At 37.8% G+C, this 21,562-nt stretch overlaps 1 non-coding gene across 1 annotated transcript; it reads left to right on the top strand.

The window, feature by feature from the left end:
- The first annotated feature begins 18,947 nt into the window (after window positions 1–18,947).
- Window positions 18,948–19,053, top strand: LOC132284244 (small nucleolar RNA R71). Its single transcript, XR_009472226.1, has one exon. It is a non-coding gene; the product is annotated as a small nucleolar RNA R71 (small nucleolar RNA).
- The last annotated feature ends 2,509 nt before the right edge of the window (window positions 19,054–21,562 follow it).

Below are 21,562 nucleotides of genomic sequence, written 5' to 3'. Positions count from 1 at the left end.
TAGAAAATAAACCATTACATCTAAGACAAGGTAATAACAGTTTATAATCAACTAAAGCATGAAAACCAATTGAGTTGTCTCAATTGCTCATAGTCATATAATCAAGAAAACATTATGTATTAAAATAATCCTAGAGTTAAAATAATCAAACCATAATATCAGATTGGGTTACATCAGTGCCCTAAGAGAAGAATTAGCTACTTATGACGATGTCGGATATCATCTATGTTAGAGTTGTCTCCATCGTCACGGACAACACTTCTCTTCTAGGTTGTAGGAACCCTAAAAGCCACCACACTATCAGCCTTCTAAATAACACCGTAAAAAGAACTTGAAATTTCTGGCCTTCTTCTATCAAGGCTTTCTTTTATAGAAGAAAATAAGGATTTGGTGGGCTTTTAGGTCTTCTGGACTATTTGGGATGAGATAGGGCTGGTAAAGAGAGCAATTCCATACTTTAAATCTAACATGTCATGGAAGGCTCGAGCTTTAAGGTTCAGGCTCGAGCTTTAGGAACAACGCTCGAGCTTCTTTGGATTGATGCTCGAGCTTCAAGAAGTGGTGTTCAATCTTCACTTTGACACTTAGCCAATTTTCTTTAATTATTTTCCGAAGCGTGTTTTTCTTCAACACTTAGAATATTTTTGGGATTCATCTCTTTTAATATTGCTCGATCCAAGCTTCACGGGCTTGAGCATTAGGTACTGGGCTCAAGCACTAGGTACCGGGCTCGAGCATTTAGGACTTAAGGCTCGAGCTTCAATGGATAGTGCTTGATCCTGAAGGTGAGGCACGAGACCTGGGAGCATAGCCTTTCAATTAAAATCAACTCTTCAACTTCCGACGCCTCATGCTCGAGCTTGAGGGTCAAGGCTCGAGCACCCTTAGGTAAGGTTCGAGCACCCTAAGTTGGGGCTCGAGCACCAAGGTACAAGGCTCGAGCTTCAATGCCTTTTTAACTTTTCTTCTTTTCTTTGTTGTGATGCTCGAGCCTCAACACTTAGGCTAGAGCTCTGGGCTTGAATTTCTTAAAACTTCACCATTTAAGCTCTTGCTCTAAATAACCGGCAACGACTCTGTAAGCGTCGATATCATCATAAAGTCCCGGTTTTAACCATTTCTTTGGGAAAGTACCTGTAAACACACATTAAACATAAATCAATCTAACTATAGATAAAAGTATTACTTTAGGCCTTGACATACGTATATTTAGGGACTCGAATATGCATATATTCTGCACTTATCACACCCCCAAACTTACATATTACTAGTCCCTTAGCAATACAGAACTAAAAAACCGCTTTCGTAGGAATCACAACTACATTTAGCCTATGCAACATGCCTTTCAACCCCTAGGTTACCCCTAGTGGATGAGTTATAGTCTCGTGAGGTTTCCAGTGAAGATACCTAGAAACTTTCCAAATTAGTGCCTTAACTACACAACAAACTTATTCAAGTCTGTTTTCAAATCATATCATCCTTACAGTTCATTAATCAGTCAAATACTGCAAGTATACCAATTATGTAATTAGAAAAACTTTCAACTTCTAATTTCAATTAATCAACCATGGTCCCCACATATTAGTTTAATCATTCATTCAACAATCTTAATCTCTAAAACACTTTTTGAAAGTGATCCTACAATTCAACGTGTGGCTTACTGTCCTTATTTGCATTTATTCCTTCCTATTCCTCAATTCACAGGCAAACTTTTCAAATTCCGATTCCCAAGGCATTATTTTTTTTCTATGGGTATGCATTTTTTTTCAAAAAGGGTACTGTGCAATGTTTAGGTTTATTAAGCTTTCTAAATCACCCATATAACGAACTTTCAGCCAATGACTCCCAGACCAGATGATCTTAGGGCATTAAGTGTTACACTACCCCTGAGGACTTAATTGTTCAAGTAATCTAGGTAACCAAAACCCCTTATGTAACAAGCTTTCAGCCAATGACTCCTAGACTAGATGATATTAGGGCATTAGGTGTCAGAATACACCCCTAAGGACTTAATCACTCAAGCAACCATGGTTCCCACATATTAGTTTAATCATTCATTCAACAATCTTAATCTCTAAAACACTTTTTAAAAGTGATCCTACAATTCAATGTGTGGCTTACTATCCTTACTTGCATTTATTCCTTGCTATTCCTCAATTCACAGGCAAACTTTTCACAGTCCGATTCCCAAGGTATTATTTTTTTTCTATTGGTATGCATTTTTTTTCAAAAAGGGTACTGTGCAATGTTTAGGTTTATTAAGCTTTCTAAATCACCCATTCAGCCAATGACTCCCAAACTAGATGATCTTAGGGCATTAAGTGTTGAAACACCTCTAAGGATTTAATTGTTCAAGTAATCTGGGTAACCAAAACCCCTTATGTAACAAGCTTTCAGCCAATGACTCCTAGACTAGATGATCTTAGGGCATTAGGTGTCAGAACACACCCCTAAGGACTTAATCACTCAAGCAATCTAAGTACAAACCTGAATTGATCCTTTTCTACTTCTTTTTCATTTTTTTTTTTCAATTCACATTGGTGAAGAATTTTTTTTTATTGCATTGCATATATACTAAATTTTTTCTGTTTCCTTTTTTTCTTTGTTTTTTCTTTATATGCCTTGGTCATCAAAATTATCAAATCTACCTGCTCATCTTAATCTAACTCAAAACAGAACAAGACTTCCAATTTCTATGCCACAAAATTCATGCAAGTATGAATATGTGTGTGATACCCCTCGGATCCGAGACACGGTTTGATCAGGCCCAGTCCCAAACCCGAGGGAAATATCAAACAATTAATATTTTAATGAACACATAATACAAATTTAAATAATAAGAAGTAAATAAAAATAGTTGAAATGAATTCTAATTGAAAATCCTCAAAATAATGTTATAAAAATCCAAACTCCAAAACCTCCAATTAGTTAACAACTCAGAAATCCATCTAGTGGACCCCTAATAAAAATCCCAACTGTAAAATAACATAACTATAATAAAAAAATCCAAAACTAATAAAGAAGTAGTCCTATGTAGTCGGTGGAATAGAAGTCTGTATCTGCTCTGCAAGACCAAGCTCTAACCCTGGAACTGATGATCACTTGAAAAATAGAAGAGTGGGTTAGGCTCACATGCAAGTCCTGATCTACTACGATTGAAATAGGAATCCGATACGCAGATACATCTTAGATAGACTCAACAATATCTAGAGTAGTCCACATATGTATATATTACACACTATATGACACTCACTAGTCCAATAGGTCTGTCTCAGCCTGAGTAGAGATACCATGCAAATCGCACATTACATGGTCATGTGTACCTAGACCTACCAGGGAACAACACCTTTGTCCAGCTATCCATCCTAGGTGATATATGCACCCAAACCACGGTCAAGAGACTCAAGCTCATACCATGGCATCATAACATAAATATATAAAGTCTGTTCCAAGTGTCATTCAAAAGATTTATTGACCTAACACCTAATTATAAGTAGGACTTAACTTTTATAGTTAATCCATCTTATTTCCATATAGGTAGGACATAGTATTAGAACTAATCCATCCCTAGAGTAAGTAGGTCTTAGTGTTCTGAACTAAACCATTCCTAGTATGCCACCGTCCCATATCGGTGCACACAATCCTCCACATAACATAACATACGTGTTAAAACAATAATTGTTCTTTATTTCCTACTACCTAGGATATGCATCAATATAAAGTAATACATATATATCAATATTAGGCATTCCATATAGAGCCTAAAAAAAATAATATAAACCACAAAAACCAACATAAGCATTCACATCCTCCAAATTGCCCTTAAACTGATGCTGTTGAACAACAAGGTGAATATTAATTTGGCCAACACAAGTATGGTTAATTTCTAGTAATCCAAGTTACCTACAATCCTAGTTGAATATGATTAAATAAAATTAAATCACATATAAATAATTCTCCAAATTCCAGAGTGTAAATTGATCAACATTCAAAGTGCAACATTATGATCTTTCCTTAATTGTACACTGTTCGTTCCTTATTCCATGGATGAATTGTTGTTTGCCTATATTCATACAGGTCTAAAACCACAATATACACCATTTAAAATAATTTAAACAAAGCATATAAACTCTGTACAGCCTAAATATCGAAAAAAAATCAAAAATTGCAACACTCTAGTGAGAGCAGGCTCTTTCAATGTGAGAGCCTGCTCTTTTAAAGAGTGATCCGGCTCCCTAAATTAGGGAGCCAGCTCCATGCTCCTTGGAGCCAGCTCCTTGATGAGGGAGCCTTCTCTCTCCCTTTCTAAAGCTCTCTAAAATTTTTCTACTCCATCCTCCTCACATTCGGCAATACCCAGGTCTCTGTAGTTTGTTTAATATCTATTCTAAGACTCAATTTATGTTCTAGATTGATTGTAAGACAAGAATATACAACAAATATTTAAATTGAAACACCAGTTTTCAAGCAACGACAGCACAATTTCAAGTTAAACTTTCAAACCCTAAGAAGCAGATTAATTCAACGAATTTAAATACAAATTAAACCTGCATAAAAGAAGTAATTAAGTCTTAGTTTAATCCCTAGAGTCTTCCTAAGCATGCATAGAACACAGATTAATGGGATAGAATAGAACAGAATTTGCCTTTGAGTTTCAGATTTGAAACTCTAATTCTACTGTTTCTGTATGATATGTTTGTGTCCTAAACTGCAAGTCTACTCCTCCAGTGCTTTGGTTCAAACCCAGAAACAACCATGTGCCTTCCTCTTTGAACTACTTTATTAATCACCTAAGGTTACTCTGTGTTTCTCTCCAATCCTTCTCTCTGTTTCTCTCTGCCTCTCACTCCGGGAATAAGGTTTGTTTTCAACCCTAGGCAGAACGTATACATATATATATATAGACTTATAAACCCTCAAACCTAATTCTAGTTCTAATCCAGGAATGAAACTGATTCAATCATAAGTCGGCTACACCTTGAAACCTAAAATCCTAAGGCACGATACACAAAATAAATACCCAGTGAATTAACTAGATAAAACAAGTAAATAAGTATAGTAATTAAAACAGGTAATTAATCCAAGATACATATTATTCAGCACCTAATTTAATTTAAATAATTAATTAAATCCAATAAGTGAATTAAATAAAAAAATGCAATTAAATCAAATAAGCGAATTAATTCAAATAATTAATTAAATCAAATTAAACAATTAACTCAATTAATTCAATTAATCACTGCAATAAATCAATTAAATAATTAATCAAATAAAAATGCAGCACCACAATAAAACAATAAAACAATTAATCAAATAAAAATGCAATTAACACAAAAATTAAATACCAAAAATATTCTTTTAAAATTAGGGTATTACATTCTTTCCCCCTAACAAAAGGAATTACGTCCTCGGAATTCGCTCTTACCTTCTTCCTATATTTCAGGAAACTGCGAGCGAATGACATCCTCCCGTTCGCAAGTGGATTCAGCCTCATTGTGATGACTCCACTGAACACGAACTAGTGGAATAACCTTATTACGAAGGATTTGATCCCGCCAGTGGCTCTAAATAAGTTGCATCTGGCTGCAACTCAATCTCCCCAACATCGATATGCTGATATCGATCCTCATCTCGCAGAAATTTTCGCAACATGGAAACGTTGTGTACGCGATCCAAATTATCTGAAAATGCCAATCGATAAGGTACAGCTCCAACTCGATCCGTAATCATAAATGGACCGACAAATCGTGGTGACAACTTCCCTTTCTTTTGATAGCGCATTACACCCTTTATAGGTGATACTTTGAGTGGAACCTGATCCCCAACCTGAAACTCCAAAGCACGTATGCGACGATCCACATAACTCTTCTGCCTATTCTGGGCAATGCACATGTGATCCCTAATAAGAGCAATCTTCTCAGAAGTATCATTGATGAACTCAGACCCAGGAATCTGCTCTCGCCAACCTCCATCCAATAAACAGATGATCAACACGGTCGGATATTCAATGCCTTAAATGGTGTCATCCCAATAGTCTTCTAGAAACTATTGTTATATGCAAACTCCATAAGTGGCAAATAATCCTCCCAGTTGCCCTTGAAGTCAATAACACACAATTGAAGCATATCCTCTATGATCTGATTAACCCTCTCAGTCTGTCCATCAGTCTGAGGATGATAAGCAGTACTAAGGTGTAATTCTGTATCCAAAGCTTGCTGAAAACTCTTCCAAAATCCTGACACAAAGCTCAAATCCCTGTCTGATATAATAGACAATGGAATACCATGCAGCTTTACAATATTCAAAATGTAAAGTCTCGCCGGCTGCTCCGAGGTGAAGTCAGTGCGAATAGGTAAGAAATGAGCTGATTTCGTCAATTTGTCCACAATAACCCAAATTGAATTGTGATCCTTAAAGTAATTAGGCAATCCCTCCACAAAATCCATTGAAATGCTCTCCCATTTCCACTCTGGTATTGGCAGTGGCTGTAGAGCTCCTGGTGGCCTCTGGTGATCAATCTTAACTATCTGATACGTACTACACTGCGAAACAAAAAGAGCAATGTCTTTCTTCATACCTGCCCACCAAAACTGCCGCTTCATATCCTGATACATCTTGTCACCCCTGAGATGAACAGAAAACTTAGAATGGTGAGCCTCAGTCATCATATCCTTCCTCAAATCATCAGCAGAAGGTACCACCAAATGGCCGTTATACCTCAAACATTAATCAGTCCCAACATAGTAGAATGGAACCTCTCCGGAAGCTATCTCTGCAACTTTGTCAATGCACTGCTGATCTGTGAGTTGTGCCTTCAAAACTTAATGAATGATAGAAGGTGTAACTACCATGCAAGCCATGAAGGTATCCGATAATTCATTCACCTTCTTCAATGCATTCCACTCAGTAGTGAATAGAGCGGAAAGACTACCAACAGGTCGGCGACTGAGTGCATCCGCCACCACATTCGCTTTCCCGAGATGGTACTGTATAGAAAAGTGATAGTCTTTCACAAACTCCAACCACCTACACTGTCTCATATTCAGCTCCCACTGAGTGAACAAATACTGCAGACTTTTGTGATCGCTGAATAATCTGAAGGACTCACCTAACAGATAATGCCTCCAAATACTTAAGCCAAAGACCATAACTGCCAACTCCAAATTATGTGTTGGATAATTAAGCTTGTGAGGCTTAAGATTCCGAGATCCATACGAAATCGGTTGCTCCTTCTGCATCAAAACACATCCAAGACCCTGTAAAGAAGCATCCGTGTAAACCAGATACTTTATTCCGCTTTGTGGGGTAGACAAAACCGGTGCAGAAGTTAACTTAGACTTCAGCTCATCAAAAACTTTCTAACAATGTTCATCCCACACGAACCGTACACCCTTCTAAGTCAGATAAGTGAGTGGTCCTGCTATCTTTGAGAACCCCTGGATGAACCTCCTGTAATATCCTGCCAAACCAAGGAAGTAAGCTGTCCCCACTCAACCACCGCTGAAACCTTGGTCGGATCCACCGCTATTCCCCTTTTTGACACCACGTAACCAAGAACCTTCACCTCTCATTGCCAAAATTCACACTTCTCGAACTTGGCATACAACTGGTACTCACGAAGTGTCTACAACACAATCCGTAGATTTCTAGTATGGTCGTCCTCTGACCTCGAGTAAATCAAAATGTCATCTGTGATGACAATGACAAATTGATCCAAGTAAGCCCTGAAGACTCTGTTCATTAAATCCATGAAAATCGCTGGTGCATTAGTCAACCCGAACGGCATCACCCGAAACTCATAAGATCCATATCTAGTTAGAAAAGCTGTCCTCGGAACATCTTGCTCCCGAACCCAAAGTTGATGATATCCAGACTGCAGATCAATCTTAGAGAAATAAGTAGTACCCTTTAATTAATCAAAAAGATCATCAATCCTGGGCAAAGGGTACTTGTTGTTCAATTCCCTGTAATCTATACACAGCCGAAGTGAACCATCCTTCTTCTTCAGGAACAGAACTGGTGCTTCCTAGGGTGAAGTACTCCTATGAATAAAACCTTGGCTGAGTAATTGCTGAATCTAATCCCTTAGCTCTCGCATCTCCACTAGTGCCATCCTATATGGTACCCTAGCAATAGGCGTAGTGCCTGGAGCTAAGTCTATCACAAAGTCGATCTCGCGACTAGGCGGCAACCCTGAAATCTCCTGAAATACATTCAGGAAATCTTATACAATTAGCATGTTATCCAATGATACAGTAGTCCCCTCCTCCATTTTCTCCTCCATATGAAACAAATAGGTGCTAGTGACCCCGCTAGAACGCGGCATAGCGACGACGTACATGTCCTGACCAAGTATGGTGAAAACAACTGACCTATCATAACAATCAACTTGGGCATGGTAATGCGATAACCAATCTATCCCAAGTATCACATCATAAATGTGCATGTCCAGGACCAAAAGATTGGCTAGAAATCTGAGTTTACCAATATCTAGTGTCACAGGCCCATCACTCTCATGAAGAATGGTTGTATTGCCTAACGGTGTAGAAATATCATGAGGTCTACTACATACCCGAGTCGTCATCCCAAACAAAGCAACAAAAGTCCTAACTACAAATGAGTGTGTAGCACCCGTATCAAATAAAACACATCCAAGTAAACTATGAATAGAAAACTTACCCTCAACAGACTGAGGTGCCTGCATATCCTGTGGCATGGGATTATACACCCTGCCATAATGTAACTGCTGCGGTGTCTGTCCCTCAGGCTGTGGTGGCGCTAGCAAAGTCAGATATGTTTGTCCCTAAATTCGTGGAACATGTGGAGCTGGTAAAGGCACTGGCGCCCTCTATCCCTACTGCACATGCTATCCCTGTCCCTGTCTCTATCCCTGTCTTACTGTAGGACACTGCCTAGAAGTGTGACCATACTCTCCACAAGTGTAGCAACTACCTTGGAAAGTACCAAATGGCCTCCTCTGTCGGTTAGCCTATGGTTGACCCTGTCCTACCTGTGGTCCCCCATTCTGTTGTCGCTGAATAGGTGCCACATCCCTGGGAGCATCTGGACCACCTTTGTGCTTCTTCCAAGGCTGCTGTCCCTGGAATTTGCCTTTGTCATTCTGTCGGTGTCCGTTCCCATTCCCTTTCTCAGCTAACTGATTAGCAGAGTCTCTGTCACCCCGCTTCTCACCCTTGGCTTGACTGAAATCCATGGTCAACTGATACTGCTGTAGAGCGGCGTCTACCACCTGAGCATAGGTAGTATAGGCTGGACTACTTGTAATTGCTCTCTTGATAGACCACATCAGTCCCTTGACGAAACTGTTGCGCTTCTTCTCCTCTATATCCACCTCCTCGGTGCAAAGAGAGACAAACGTGTGAATTGCTGTTCATACTTCACCACTGTCATTTTCCCCTGCAGCAAATTTAGAAACTCAGTCTTCATAGCTGCCTTGACTGCATAAGGGAAGTACTTCTTTTCAAAGCGTGCACTGAACTCATCGTAAGTCAATGCCATCCTCTCCTCTATGGTGGTAACTGACTCCCACCACTACAGTGCATCCCCAACTAGCTTGAAGGTAGCAAGCATTTGCTTTTAAACCTCCGTGCACTGAACCAAGCAAAGATGTTGCTCGACGTCCTGTTTCCATTGGTGAGCTGCTCTTGTATCGGTGGAGCCTGTGAACTCAGGTGGACTCCCCTTTGTGAAAGAACTCCTGGCCTTCTCCCATGTATTAGTCTAAAGAACTGGTGCTGGTAACGGTGCTGGTAATGGTGTCTGAGGCTGATTCCGAAGTGCAGCGGTTACCCTTGCTTCTATAGCCCAAGCAATAAGGTCATTGAGGTGAGGAGGAAACTCTGGATCTCCTCCCTGATCCCGAGTCTGCTGAACTTCCTCATGCTCCTCATGAAACTGACCCTTATCTTCCTGACACTGCTGACGGGCCACTTCCCTTCGTCGCTGATTGTTCCGTCTGGTTCTTGCGTTAACCATGCTGTCAACACAGAAAGACAGACATTAGTATGATTAAACCGAACCGTAAAAGAATACAACAAATCCTAAACTTAAGCTTTAGACAATAGATAATACACTACGCGAAAGTCTTAATACGAAACATCCTAGAGACACTTGAACCTGGAGTGCTCTGATACCAACTGTGATACCCCTTGGATCCGAGACACGGGTTGATCAGGCCCAGGCCCAAACCCGAGGGAAATATCAAACAATTAATATTTTAATGAACACAGAATACAAATTTAAATAATAAGAAGTAAATTAAAATAGCTGAAATGAATTCTAATTGAAAATCCTCAAAATAATGTTATAAAAATCCAAACTCCAAAACCTCCAATTAGTTAACAACTTGGGAATCCATTTAGTGGACCCCTAATAAAAATTCCAACTGTAAAATAACATAACTATAATAAATAATCCAGAACTAATAAAGAAGCAGTCCTACGTAGTCGGTGGAATAGAAGTCTGTATCTGGTCTGCATGACCAAGCTCTAACCCTGGAACTGATGAGCACCTAAAAAATAGAAGAGTGGGTCAGGCCCACATGCAAGTCCATATCTACTACGATCCAAACAGGAATCTGATATCCAAACAGGTATCTAGAGTAGTCCATATATGTATATATTACACACTATAGAACACTCACTAGTCCAATAGGTCTGTCTCAGCCTGAGTAAAGATACCATGCAAATTGCACATTACGTGGTCATGGGTACCTAGACCTGCCAGGGAATAACACCTTTGTCCAGCTATCCATCCCAGGCGATAAACAAACCCTAACCATGGAGCTAGCTGCATGCTCCTTGGAGCTATTTCAATGTGAGAGAGACTGCTCTTTTAAAGAATGAGTCGGCTCCCTAAATTAGGGAGCTTGCTCTGCATGCTCCTTGGAGCTGGCTCTTTGATGAGGGAGCCTTCTCCCTCCCTTTCTAACGCTCTCTAAAATTTTTCTACTCCATCCTCCTCACATCCGTCGATACCCAAGTCTCTGTAGTTTCTTTAATACCCATTTTAAGACTCAATTTATGTTCCAGATTGATTGTAAGACAAGAATATACAACAAAGATTTGAATTGAAACACCAGTTTTCAAGCAACGGCAACAAAATTTCAAGTTAAACTTTCAAACACTAAGAAGCAGATTAATTCAACGAATTTAAATACTGATTAAACCTGCATAAAAGAAGTAATTAAGCCTTAGTTTAATCCTTGGAGTCTTCCTAAGCATGCACAGAACACAGATTAAAGGGATAGAATAGAATAGAACTTGCCTTTGAGTTTCAGATTTGAAACTCTAATTCCACAGTTTCTGTATGATACGTTTGTGTGCTAAACTACAAGTCTACTCCTCCAGTGCTTTGGTTAAAACCCAGAAACAACCCCGTGCCTTCCTCTTTGAACTGCTTTATTAATCACCCAAGGTTACTCTGTGTTTCTCTCCAATCCTTCTCTCTGTTTCTCTCTGCCTCTCACTCCGGGAATAAGGTTTTGTTTTCAACCTTAGGCAGAACGTATACATGTATATATATAGACTTATAAACCCTCAACCCTAATTCTAATTCTAATCCAAGAATGAAACTGATTCAATCATAAGTCGGCTACACCTTGAAACCTAAAATCCTAAGGCACGATACACAAAATAATTACCCGGTGAATTAACTAGATAAAACAAGTAAATAAGTATAGTAATTAAAATAGGTAATTAATCCAAGATACATATTATTCAGCACCTAATTTAATTTAAATAATTAATTAAATCCAATAAGTCAATTAAATAAAAAAAATGCAATTAAATCAAATAAGCCAATTAATTCAAATAATTAATTAAATCAAATAAAACAATTAACTCAATTAATTCAATTAATCACCATAATAAAAAAATTAAACAATTAATCAAATAAAAATGCAACACCACAATAAAACAATAAAACAATTAATCAAATAAAAATGCAATTAACACAAAAATTAAATACCAAAAATATCCTTTTAAAATTAGGGGTATTACAATGTGCAAAGTGTAGCACCTCAGAGATCAACATTATTAAACAATAATCATCCTAACAGTGGACCACAGGCCACCAACTGATTTCAAAAAATTTCAAGGAATCCCTTTTCACAATATTTTAGCATACAAACTATTTCTAACTAACATCAGACTGCAAATAGAGTATATAACCATCAACAGACTTAAATACATGCTTATATCATCAACTATCAAATTATATCCTTGTGTAACCAAAAATTTGTAATTTTTAAATTTCCCAACACAACCTTACCCCCAAACTTAGTGTGCACATTGTCCTCAATGTGGGAGAGCATAAGAGAGTTAGAAAGATATTACAATACAAGCAGACCAGCAAAGATATGACAAAATAACGCACAGACGGGTAAAAATGAGTTTCCAGCATCATCTCCTTCAACATAGTGGTTCTTCTCAAAACCACACAATGGTACTGTTAGGCAAATCACCCCCAAACTTAATCTGTAGTATCTAGCAAAATCAATAACCTCCAACACACATCAGAGTATCAAGTATATGGAGTAAGCATAGAGAACTATCATAGTGAACTAAAATATCAACACAAGAAGAATATAATAAAAAAACATGTATATATATAAGAAATCAGCACAATACTTTTGAAAGAAAGACTTAGGGCAGTTATACATCATATGGAAATAAATACATCAAAAAGATTGCCCTAGTCAACAAAAATATAGAAAAGCCCTAGAAAGCTAATCTATAAGAGGTGGTGGTGGATCAGAAGAACTAGATGGAGCAGACGGAGTGCGGCGTAGTAACTCCTCTAATATGCTCTGTTGCGCAATCAACATCTACCACAGCACCATCTCACTATCTTGCAGCTCTGCCACCCTGGCCTGTAAAGCTCTAATCTCAGCCTGAGAAGAACTCTCAGGCTGGGCTGCAGGAGCGGGCCTCATCCTCAGTGAGGGTTGGCTATCGGAGAGATCCATCTTCTAGTCCGTAGCCTCATAATCATCGGCGGTCCTAGTAGTAACTGCAATATAACCCTTATCACCTAACTGCACTGCATTGCGGTGATGTGCCAGCATATGTCTCAACACCTTATCCCATTCCTTCATTCCAAACTATGGCGACTCATTACACGACTCCTCCCGGAGACCTATCACAAAACCCTGTAGTTCTAATAGCTTGGTAATCATATATGGAAAAGGAAGCACATGTATAGGAATATTTTTATGTGGCCCAATCTCAGACCAAAACTCTAGTAGCTGGCAGAAAATCATCCTAAGGAACGAATACCAATGCTCAAACTGAATAGCATAAAGTGCCTGGAGAAAATCAGTATTCCTAATATTCTTATGCCCAAGAGGATGAACATCAGCTAAAATAATAGAATCTAGAATCCACAACCTCCTTGGAACTTTGGCCTTGGTAGTACTACTACGTTTTCTCCTGGCAAATCGACTATCACATAGTTTTTGAATCAATTTCTCTGTAATTGGTACCATAGGAAAAGGTGTGAAAGTATGACAGCTACGCCTCTCATCTGCTACCTCAGGAAGGGTATGATAATATTCTAGAGCTACAGCAATAGCATCAGGATTAATAATCAACTCATGTCCATCAATCCTAGTCCTAAATTCACAATGATGGAGGGCTCGAGCTTAGCGTATGCAAGCTCGAGCTTTTAGTAACTGATGCTCGAGCCCCAACTTTCAGGCTCGAGCATTGAGGCAAATTTTTGGATTTTTCATTTTTTAATTTTTTTCTATTTCATATTTAATCTAAAACTAAACTAAACTACAAATAAAATTAAATCTAAAAAGTACTAAAACCTAGAAAAATACTAATTAAAACGCAAACTAAAATAACTAAAAATAAAAATGAAATAAAATTACGGTACAACATACAAATACTAAGTTTAACGTCAACAGCTCGACAACATGCAAAATTTAACATTAATAGGTTGACGTAAACTGACTCTCTAGTCCAAGTAAATAGGATCATGAAGTTCTACTGCCTCCATTGTACCTCTCTGCACACTACCTTCTATGTAGGGTTTAAGTCTCTGTCCATTGACCTTGGATAGTTATTCAGTCTTGTAGTCTTGTATCTCTATTGCACTGTAAGGTGTAACAAAAATAACCATGTATGGACCTTCCCAACATAACTTTAACTTTCCAGGAAAAAGTTTCAGTCGTGTATTAAACAACCAAACATTCTTCCCAGGCTCAAAAGTCTTATGCAAGATATGATTGTCAAGAAATGCCTTAGTCTTTGATTTATAAACCTTAGCACTCTCATAAGCATCATTACATAATTCTTCAAGCTCAATTAGTTGAAGCTTTCTGTTAGAACCAGCAGATGTTATATCAAAGTTGTGTTTTTTTATGCCCAGAAAGCTCTATGTTCTAACTCTATAGGAAGATGACACCTTTTACCATAGACTAGATGATAAGGTGACATACCAATCGGAGTTTTAAAAGCAGTACGGTAAGCCCACAAAGCATCATTCAGTCTATAAAACCAATCTTTACGATTTGGCTAAACCGTTTTTTCAAGAATTCTCTTAATTTCACGATTCGATACTTCTACTTAGCCACTTGTTTGGGGATGATAGGGAGAAGCAACTTTATGAGTGATAGAGTATCTTTGTACAAAAGTACAGAAATACCTATTACAGAAGTGAGCACCCCCATCACTAATAATAGCTCGTGGCATACCAAACCAACTAAAAATGTTTGTTTAAATGAACTCAACCACGACTGCGTGATCGGCGGTTTTAGTAGCTACTGCTTCAACCCATTTAGACACATAATCAATAGCCATAAGAATGTATTCATTTTGATTAGACAGAACAAAAGGACCCTTGAAATTAATACCCCAAACATCAAAAACCTCAAAAACTAAGATTGGAGTTAAAGGCATCATGTTCCTTCTAGAAATTGATCCTACCTGTTGACATCTAAGGCATGACCTACAAAATAAGTTTGCATCCCGAAAAAGTAAAAAACAAAAGAAACCACATTGAAGAATTTTAGCTGTAATTTTCTTTGCACTGAAATGACCTCCACATGCCAAACTATGACAGAAGGTCAGAATTCTAAGAAACTCACTCTCAGGAACACATCTATGAATGATTTGATCAGCATAATATTTGAATAGCTGGGGATCTTCTCAATAGTACATCCTAATTTGAGAGAAGAATTGATTTTTTTTCCTGCTTTGACCAAGACAAAGGAATTTTACCTATTGCGAGGTAATTCACAATATCAGCAAACCAAGGCAAATCCTTATGAGAAACCTCAAATAGCTGTTCATTCAGAAAGGAATCACAAACTGGAAGTGAAGTTGAGGTATCCTCAATAAGAATTCTAAAAAGATGGTTAGCTACAACATTCTCTGACCCTTTATTATCTCAGATTTCATAATCAAACTCTTGAAGTAAGAGGATCTATCGAATCAAATAGGGTTTGGTTTCCTTTTTGGAAAGAAGATGTTTCAAAATAGAATGATCAGAATAGACTACGATTTTGGAACCCAACATATATTATCTGAATTTATCCAAAGTGAAGACAACTGCAAGCAACTCTTTTTCAGTAGTGGTGTAATTCAATTGTGCATCTAAAAAAGTTTTGCTCGCATAGTATATAACATGAGGAAGCTTATCCACTCATTATCCCAAGACAGCACCTATAGCATAATCAAATGCGTCACACATAATCTCAAATAGAAGAGCCCAGTCTGGAGGATTCATTATAGGAGGTGAAGAAAGAAGAGAGTGAAGCTTTTGGAAAGTGTTAAGGCATGATTCATCAAAGAAAAAAGGAGCATCCTTTGTAAGTAAATTACACAAAGGATGAGAAATTTTGCTAAAATCCTTAATAAAGTGTCGATAGAACCCGGCGTGCCCAAGAAATGATCGCACTCTCCTAACGGAAGTAAGAGGAGGCAATTTGGAGATCAAATCTACTTTAATTCTATCAACTTCAATACCTCTCTTTGAAATGATATGACCTAAAACAATTCCTTCTTGAACCATAAAATGGCTCTTCTCCCAACTAAGAATAAGATTTGTTTCCCTATAATGCTGGAGCACTAGAGGAAGATTTTGGAGACAGTTTTCAAATGTGGACCCGAACATAGAAAAGTCATCCATAAAGACTTTGGAAACTTTTCAACCATGTTCGAAAAGATAGACATCATACACCTTCGGAATGTTGCTGGCGCATTACATAATCCGAAAGGCATCTGTCTATATACAAACGTACCGAATGGATAAATGAAAGTAGTTTTCTCTTAATCCTTAGGATCAATGGCCACCTAATTATAGCCGGAATATCTGCCTAAAACGCAATAATAGCTCTGGCCAGCCAATCGCTCTAGAATCTGATCAATGAATGGAAGTAGAAAATGATCTTTTCTAGTAGCGGAGTTGAATTTTCGATAATCAATACTAACATGCCATCCAGTAGTGGTGCACTGTGGAACTAATTCTCCCTCAAAATTCTCAACTACTGTAATACCTATCTTTTTAGGTACTACCTAAGTGGGCCTCACCCACTTGCTATCTGAGATGGGGTAGATTATTCCCGCATCTAGCAACTTCACAACTTCCTTTAACACTACCTCCTTTATATTATGATTCAATCTTCGTTGGAGTTCTCGAGATCTTCGGAAATCCTCCTCCAAATGAATTTAATACATGTAAATGGTAGGACTAATTCCTTTCAAATCAGCCACACTCCACCCAATAGCCTCTTTATTTTGTTCAAGAACTTTTAAAATACTACTTTCTTGGGAACTTATAAGATTGGAAGCAATGATCACTGGGAGGGTGTCATTTAAACCCAAGAAAGTATACTTGAGCTTTTCCAGTAGTGGCATAAGCTCAAGCTTAGGTGGAGACTCTAAAGAAAGAATAAACAGAGTACTAAAAAGTGGTGGAAGAGGCTCTAACCTAGATTTCCATGGAGGAAAATATATGATAGGAGTGGAATTGAGCAAAGAATTCACTTCAGCTATTGAAGAATCGATATCGAAATCTTCATAATTAAAGTGATTCAGACAAGCTTCTAAAGGATCCTTAGATAAAATAATTAGGAGTGATTCCTCAACCAACTCATTAATAACATCAAGGAAGAAACATTCACTATCATCATGGGGATAATGAATAGTATTGAAGATGTTTAACTTGATTTTCATATTCCTAAAAGATAAATCCATGGCTCCAGCCCTATAGTTAATGTAAGCATTTGCTGTGGCTAGAAAAGGTCGCCCAAGAATGATTGGAATATACTTTTTGGAATCGTGGACCAGTTCTATATTAAGAACTAGAAAATCGATCGAAAAATAGAACTTATCCACTTTTATGAGTACATCTTCAACAATACCTTGTGGAATGGTCAGCAAGCTGTAAAATAACAGACGTAGGTTTTAACTCTCCCAAACCTAGCTTCTCATACACCGAGGAAGGAATAAGATTTACACTTGCTCCAAGATCAAGAAGTGCTCGCTCTATCACATTATTTCCAATGATGGAAGAAATTATAGGAGCACCAGGATCTTTAACCTTTAGAGGAGTGTTATACTTAAGAATAGCACTGACTTGCTTGGTAAGACAAATTTTCTTAGCAACTTGGCTCTTTGATTTTCTCTTAAGAATGCCCAAGTCCTTTAAAAATTTGGAGTAGGCTGGAATTTGCTTTATAGCATCAAGCAGAGGAAGATTGATTTTGACCTATTTAACGACCTTCATCATACCTTGAATTTTCTCCCCTTGTTTACCAAAGTGGAAGGGTTCCTTGAGACGTTCAGGATAAGGTGCTTTTGGCTCATAAGTTGTCTTAGGGTTAAGAGTAGATGAAGAAGTGACTTCACCTTCAACTCTTCTTGTGGATTATGGAATAGAACTTAAGGAAACATCATTGGGATGTGGATTATGAATGATAGGAATAATAGGAATCCTAAGCCTTTCTTTTTCCTCCTGTCTTTTTTCAACTTGGTTATCAATCACTTTACCACTCCTCAATGTAGTGATAGCCTGAACTTGCTCATGATGAATACCTGAGGAATTGGTTTCATTAATCATGTAAGTCTGCGCTTTCGGGTTGGCTATTGGCTGACTAGGCAGCTTTCTATCCTCTCTTCGAGATAGAGTACTTGTTATTTGCCCAACTTGTGCCTCTAGCTTTGCTGTGGCTTGAGAATGAAAATTAACAAGTTGGGTATTGGCTTTAAGATCAACAAGAGCATTGAGTACTTGATCCTCAAAAGTAAAATTTCTAGGAGGAAGTGAAAGATTAGGAGCTTAAGTGGGTTGATTCCTAAACTGAGGTGGACAGTAAATACCAGATTAGTTGAAAGAATTATTTTGTCTTAGGATTGGATGAATTTTGATACTGCCCCTATGACTGAAGAACAATGGTTCCCTGATTTTGATTACGCTATGATAGATTAGGATGATCTCTCCAGCCAGGATTATATGTAAATGAATATGGATTATAAGCTGGTTTAGAGAATGTAGCATTCACTTACTCCTGTGGGATCTCAGATGATTGTCCTAACATAGGGCAAGTGTCAGCAAAATTGTTCAGATTAACACCGATTGAATAAACTTCCTTTAGCAAGGCAGTTGGTGGATAAGCAACAGGAACAAAGCCAGATGATAAGATTTGATCAAACCTACGGTTCAAGGCTTCTATTTAAGCGGCTAACTCACTAAATTTATCTACCTCATAAGGTTTTTCAACCTTATGCATTCTAGGTGAAGACCTAGACCTAGAGGAAGAAGCATATTGCACTGAGTTTTCACTTAGGGCCTCAAATAGTTCCTAAGCGTCAGCCGGACTCTTATGTAGAAAAGCTCCATTACTGGAAGCATCAACTATGTTTCTATAAGAATCTGTAAGACTATCATTGAAAATCTGTATTAAGTGCCATTGAGCAATATCATGGTGTGGACACTTTCTTATAAGATCATTATATCTCTCCCATGCATTATGGAGCTGTTCTTCCGGGATTTGGGAAAATGCCATGATTTCTCTTCTCATTTGTGTGGTTTTACCCACAGTGTAGTATTTCTTCAGGAACTCCTATTGCAATATGTCCCATATAGATATGGAATTTGTTGTAAAGGACTGCAACTAAGTTTTTGCCTTGTCCTTGAGAGAGAATTAGAAAAAACGCATTCTGAATGAATCATTTATAAGAGTGGTCAACTTGGTACTTGAACACAATTCCAAAAACACATTCAAGTGCTTATAAGGATCCTTTATTTCATACCTATGGAAGGTAGGAAGCATTTAGATCATAGCAGGGTTGATCTCAAAATGGGTTGCATCAGCATCCAGAAAAACGAAGCATGAAGGGGAAGTGTATGTGGTAGGGATAAAGTAATCCCTCAATTGTGGTTGTGGTGGAGGAACAGGTGGAACCCATTCTCCATTACCATTACCATTATTACCCGGTGCATCACGTTGATCCGCCATATTATCAGAGGAACTTCCTATAGAATTCAAATATTTTTTAAGCTTTCTTAACTTTTTAAGAGTTCTTTCTGTTTCAGGATCATGCACTAAAGGTGTTGTCTGATTATGGTGAGTTAACATGCACTGGTTTCACTAATCCTAACAGTAGCAACAATAAAATATTCTAAGTAACAGAAAACAATAAGAACTCACAAAAGGTTAATAGACCGAAGCGTTTTATCCCAAAAACATCTTTGTCCTCACTGTTAATTTGTACCTGAAAAGAAAAAGTATTAAGGTGAGATATCAGAAAGTTCAAATACTGGTAAACTAAAATAAACTAATTAAAAACTAAACTAAAACTAATTTTCCCAGCAATGGCGCCAAAAAATGATCGTGTCTAATTTTACCACTTGCAATAGGACGATTCCGTGTAGGATAGTGCTATAAAGAAAGGTGTCAAACATATAGAGAGATGAGATTTATATTCAGTTTTCACTTTAGTTTTATTGGTTTACAAGTAACTGGTTGAAAGATTTGTTGGTTGTCACGATTAAAAATGAACTAAAATTAAAGCAAAATATTAAACTAGAGTAAATTAAACAATTAGAGAGAGAAATATTTGGGCTTTGACCTCACCACAATCATCATACTACGATCAATTGTATCAACTCTGGGAATTTAACCAATTATGTTTTCAAATGAATTAAACTCAATAACATTCGCTCAATTCAGATTTTAAAGAAAGATGTTTTACAAAATTCAGTTAACTATAACCTATCTGCGGTTAGCAGGGACTATCGACCTACCTACTCTAGCTACTTTAACTACGTTGCAAATAATCCATCTTTCCTAAGTATAGACTATGAAAACATTCTTTTGTAAAAAACATTGGAACACCATTATATGATCTCTATTCTCATATCTAGTAGGGCTCCGCCAGATACCGTCCATTAAGATAGGTTGAGAATATAAAATAAACTGTTATATCTAAAACAAGGTAATAACAGTTTATAATCAACTAAAGCATGAAAACCAATTGAGTTGTCTCAATTGCTCATAGTTATATAATCAAGAAAACATCATATATTAAAATAATCCCAGAGTTAAAACAATCAAACCATAATATCAGATTAGGTTACATCAGTACCCTAAGAGAGGAATTAGCTACTCATGATGATGTCGGATATCATCTGTGTTAGAGTTGTCTCCATCGTCCTTCTCTTCTCAGGATCTTGACTTTCCAAGTTGTAGGAACCCTAAAAGCCACCACACTACTAGCCTTCTGAATAACACCGTAAAAAGAACTTGAAATTTCTGACCCTCTTTTATCAAGGCTTACGCCTTCTTTTATCGAAGAAAATAAGGATTTAGTGGGCTTTTAGGTCTTCTGGCCCATCTGGGATGAGATACGACTGGTAAAGCGAGCAATACCGTACTTTAAATCTAACATGTCGTGGAAGGCTCGAGCTTTAAGGTTCAGGCTCGAGCTTTAGGAACAAGGTTCGAGCTTCTCTAGATTGATGCTCGAGCTTTAAGAATTGGTGCTCGATCTTTACTTTAACACTTAGCCAATTTTTTTTAATTATTTCCGAAGCATCTTTTTCTTCAACACTTAGAATATTTTTGTGATTCATCACTTTTAACATTGCTCGATCCAAGCTTCATGGGCTCGAGCACTAGGTACCAGGCTCGAGCATTTGGGACTCAAGGCTCGAGCTATAGATAGTGCTTGATCTTGAAGGTGAGGCACGAGACCTGGGAGCATAACCTTTCAATTAAAATCAACTCTTCAACTTCCGACACCTCATGCTCGAGCTTGAGGGTCAAGCATCGAGAACCCTTAGGTAAGGCTCAAGCACCCTAAGTTGGGGCTCGAGCACTAGGTACAAGGCTCGAGCTTCAATGCCTTGTTGACTTTTTTGCTTTTCTTTGTTGTGATGCTTGAGCCTTAACACTTGGGCTCGAGGTCTGGGCTTAAATTTCTTAAAATTTCACTATTTAAGCTCTCAGCTTGCTCTGAGTGACCGGCAACAACTCTGTAAGCTTCAATATCATCATAAAGTCCCGGTTTTAACAATTTCTCTGGGAAAG

Source organism: Cornus florida, unplaced genomic scaffold (genome assembly GCF_030987335.1).
Source record: "Cornus florida cultivar Cherokee Brave unplaced genomic scaffold, ASM3098733v1 CherokeeBrave_3.0.0_Hap2_Chr01, whole genome shotgun sequence".
In the NCBI taxonomy this organism is placed as follows: Eukaryota; Viridiplantae; Streptophyta; class Magnoliopsida; order Cornales; family Cornaceae; genus Cornus; species Cornus florida.
This window is presented reverse-complemented; position numbering and strand designations above follow the sequence as displayed.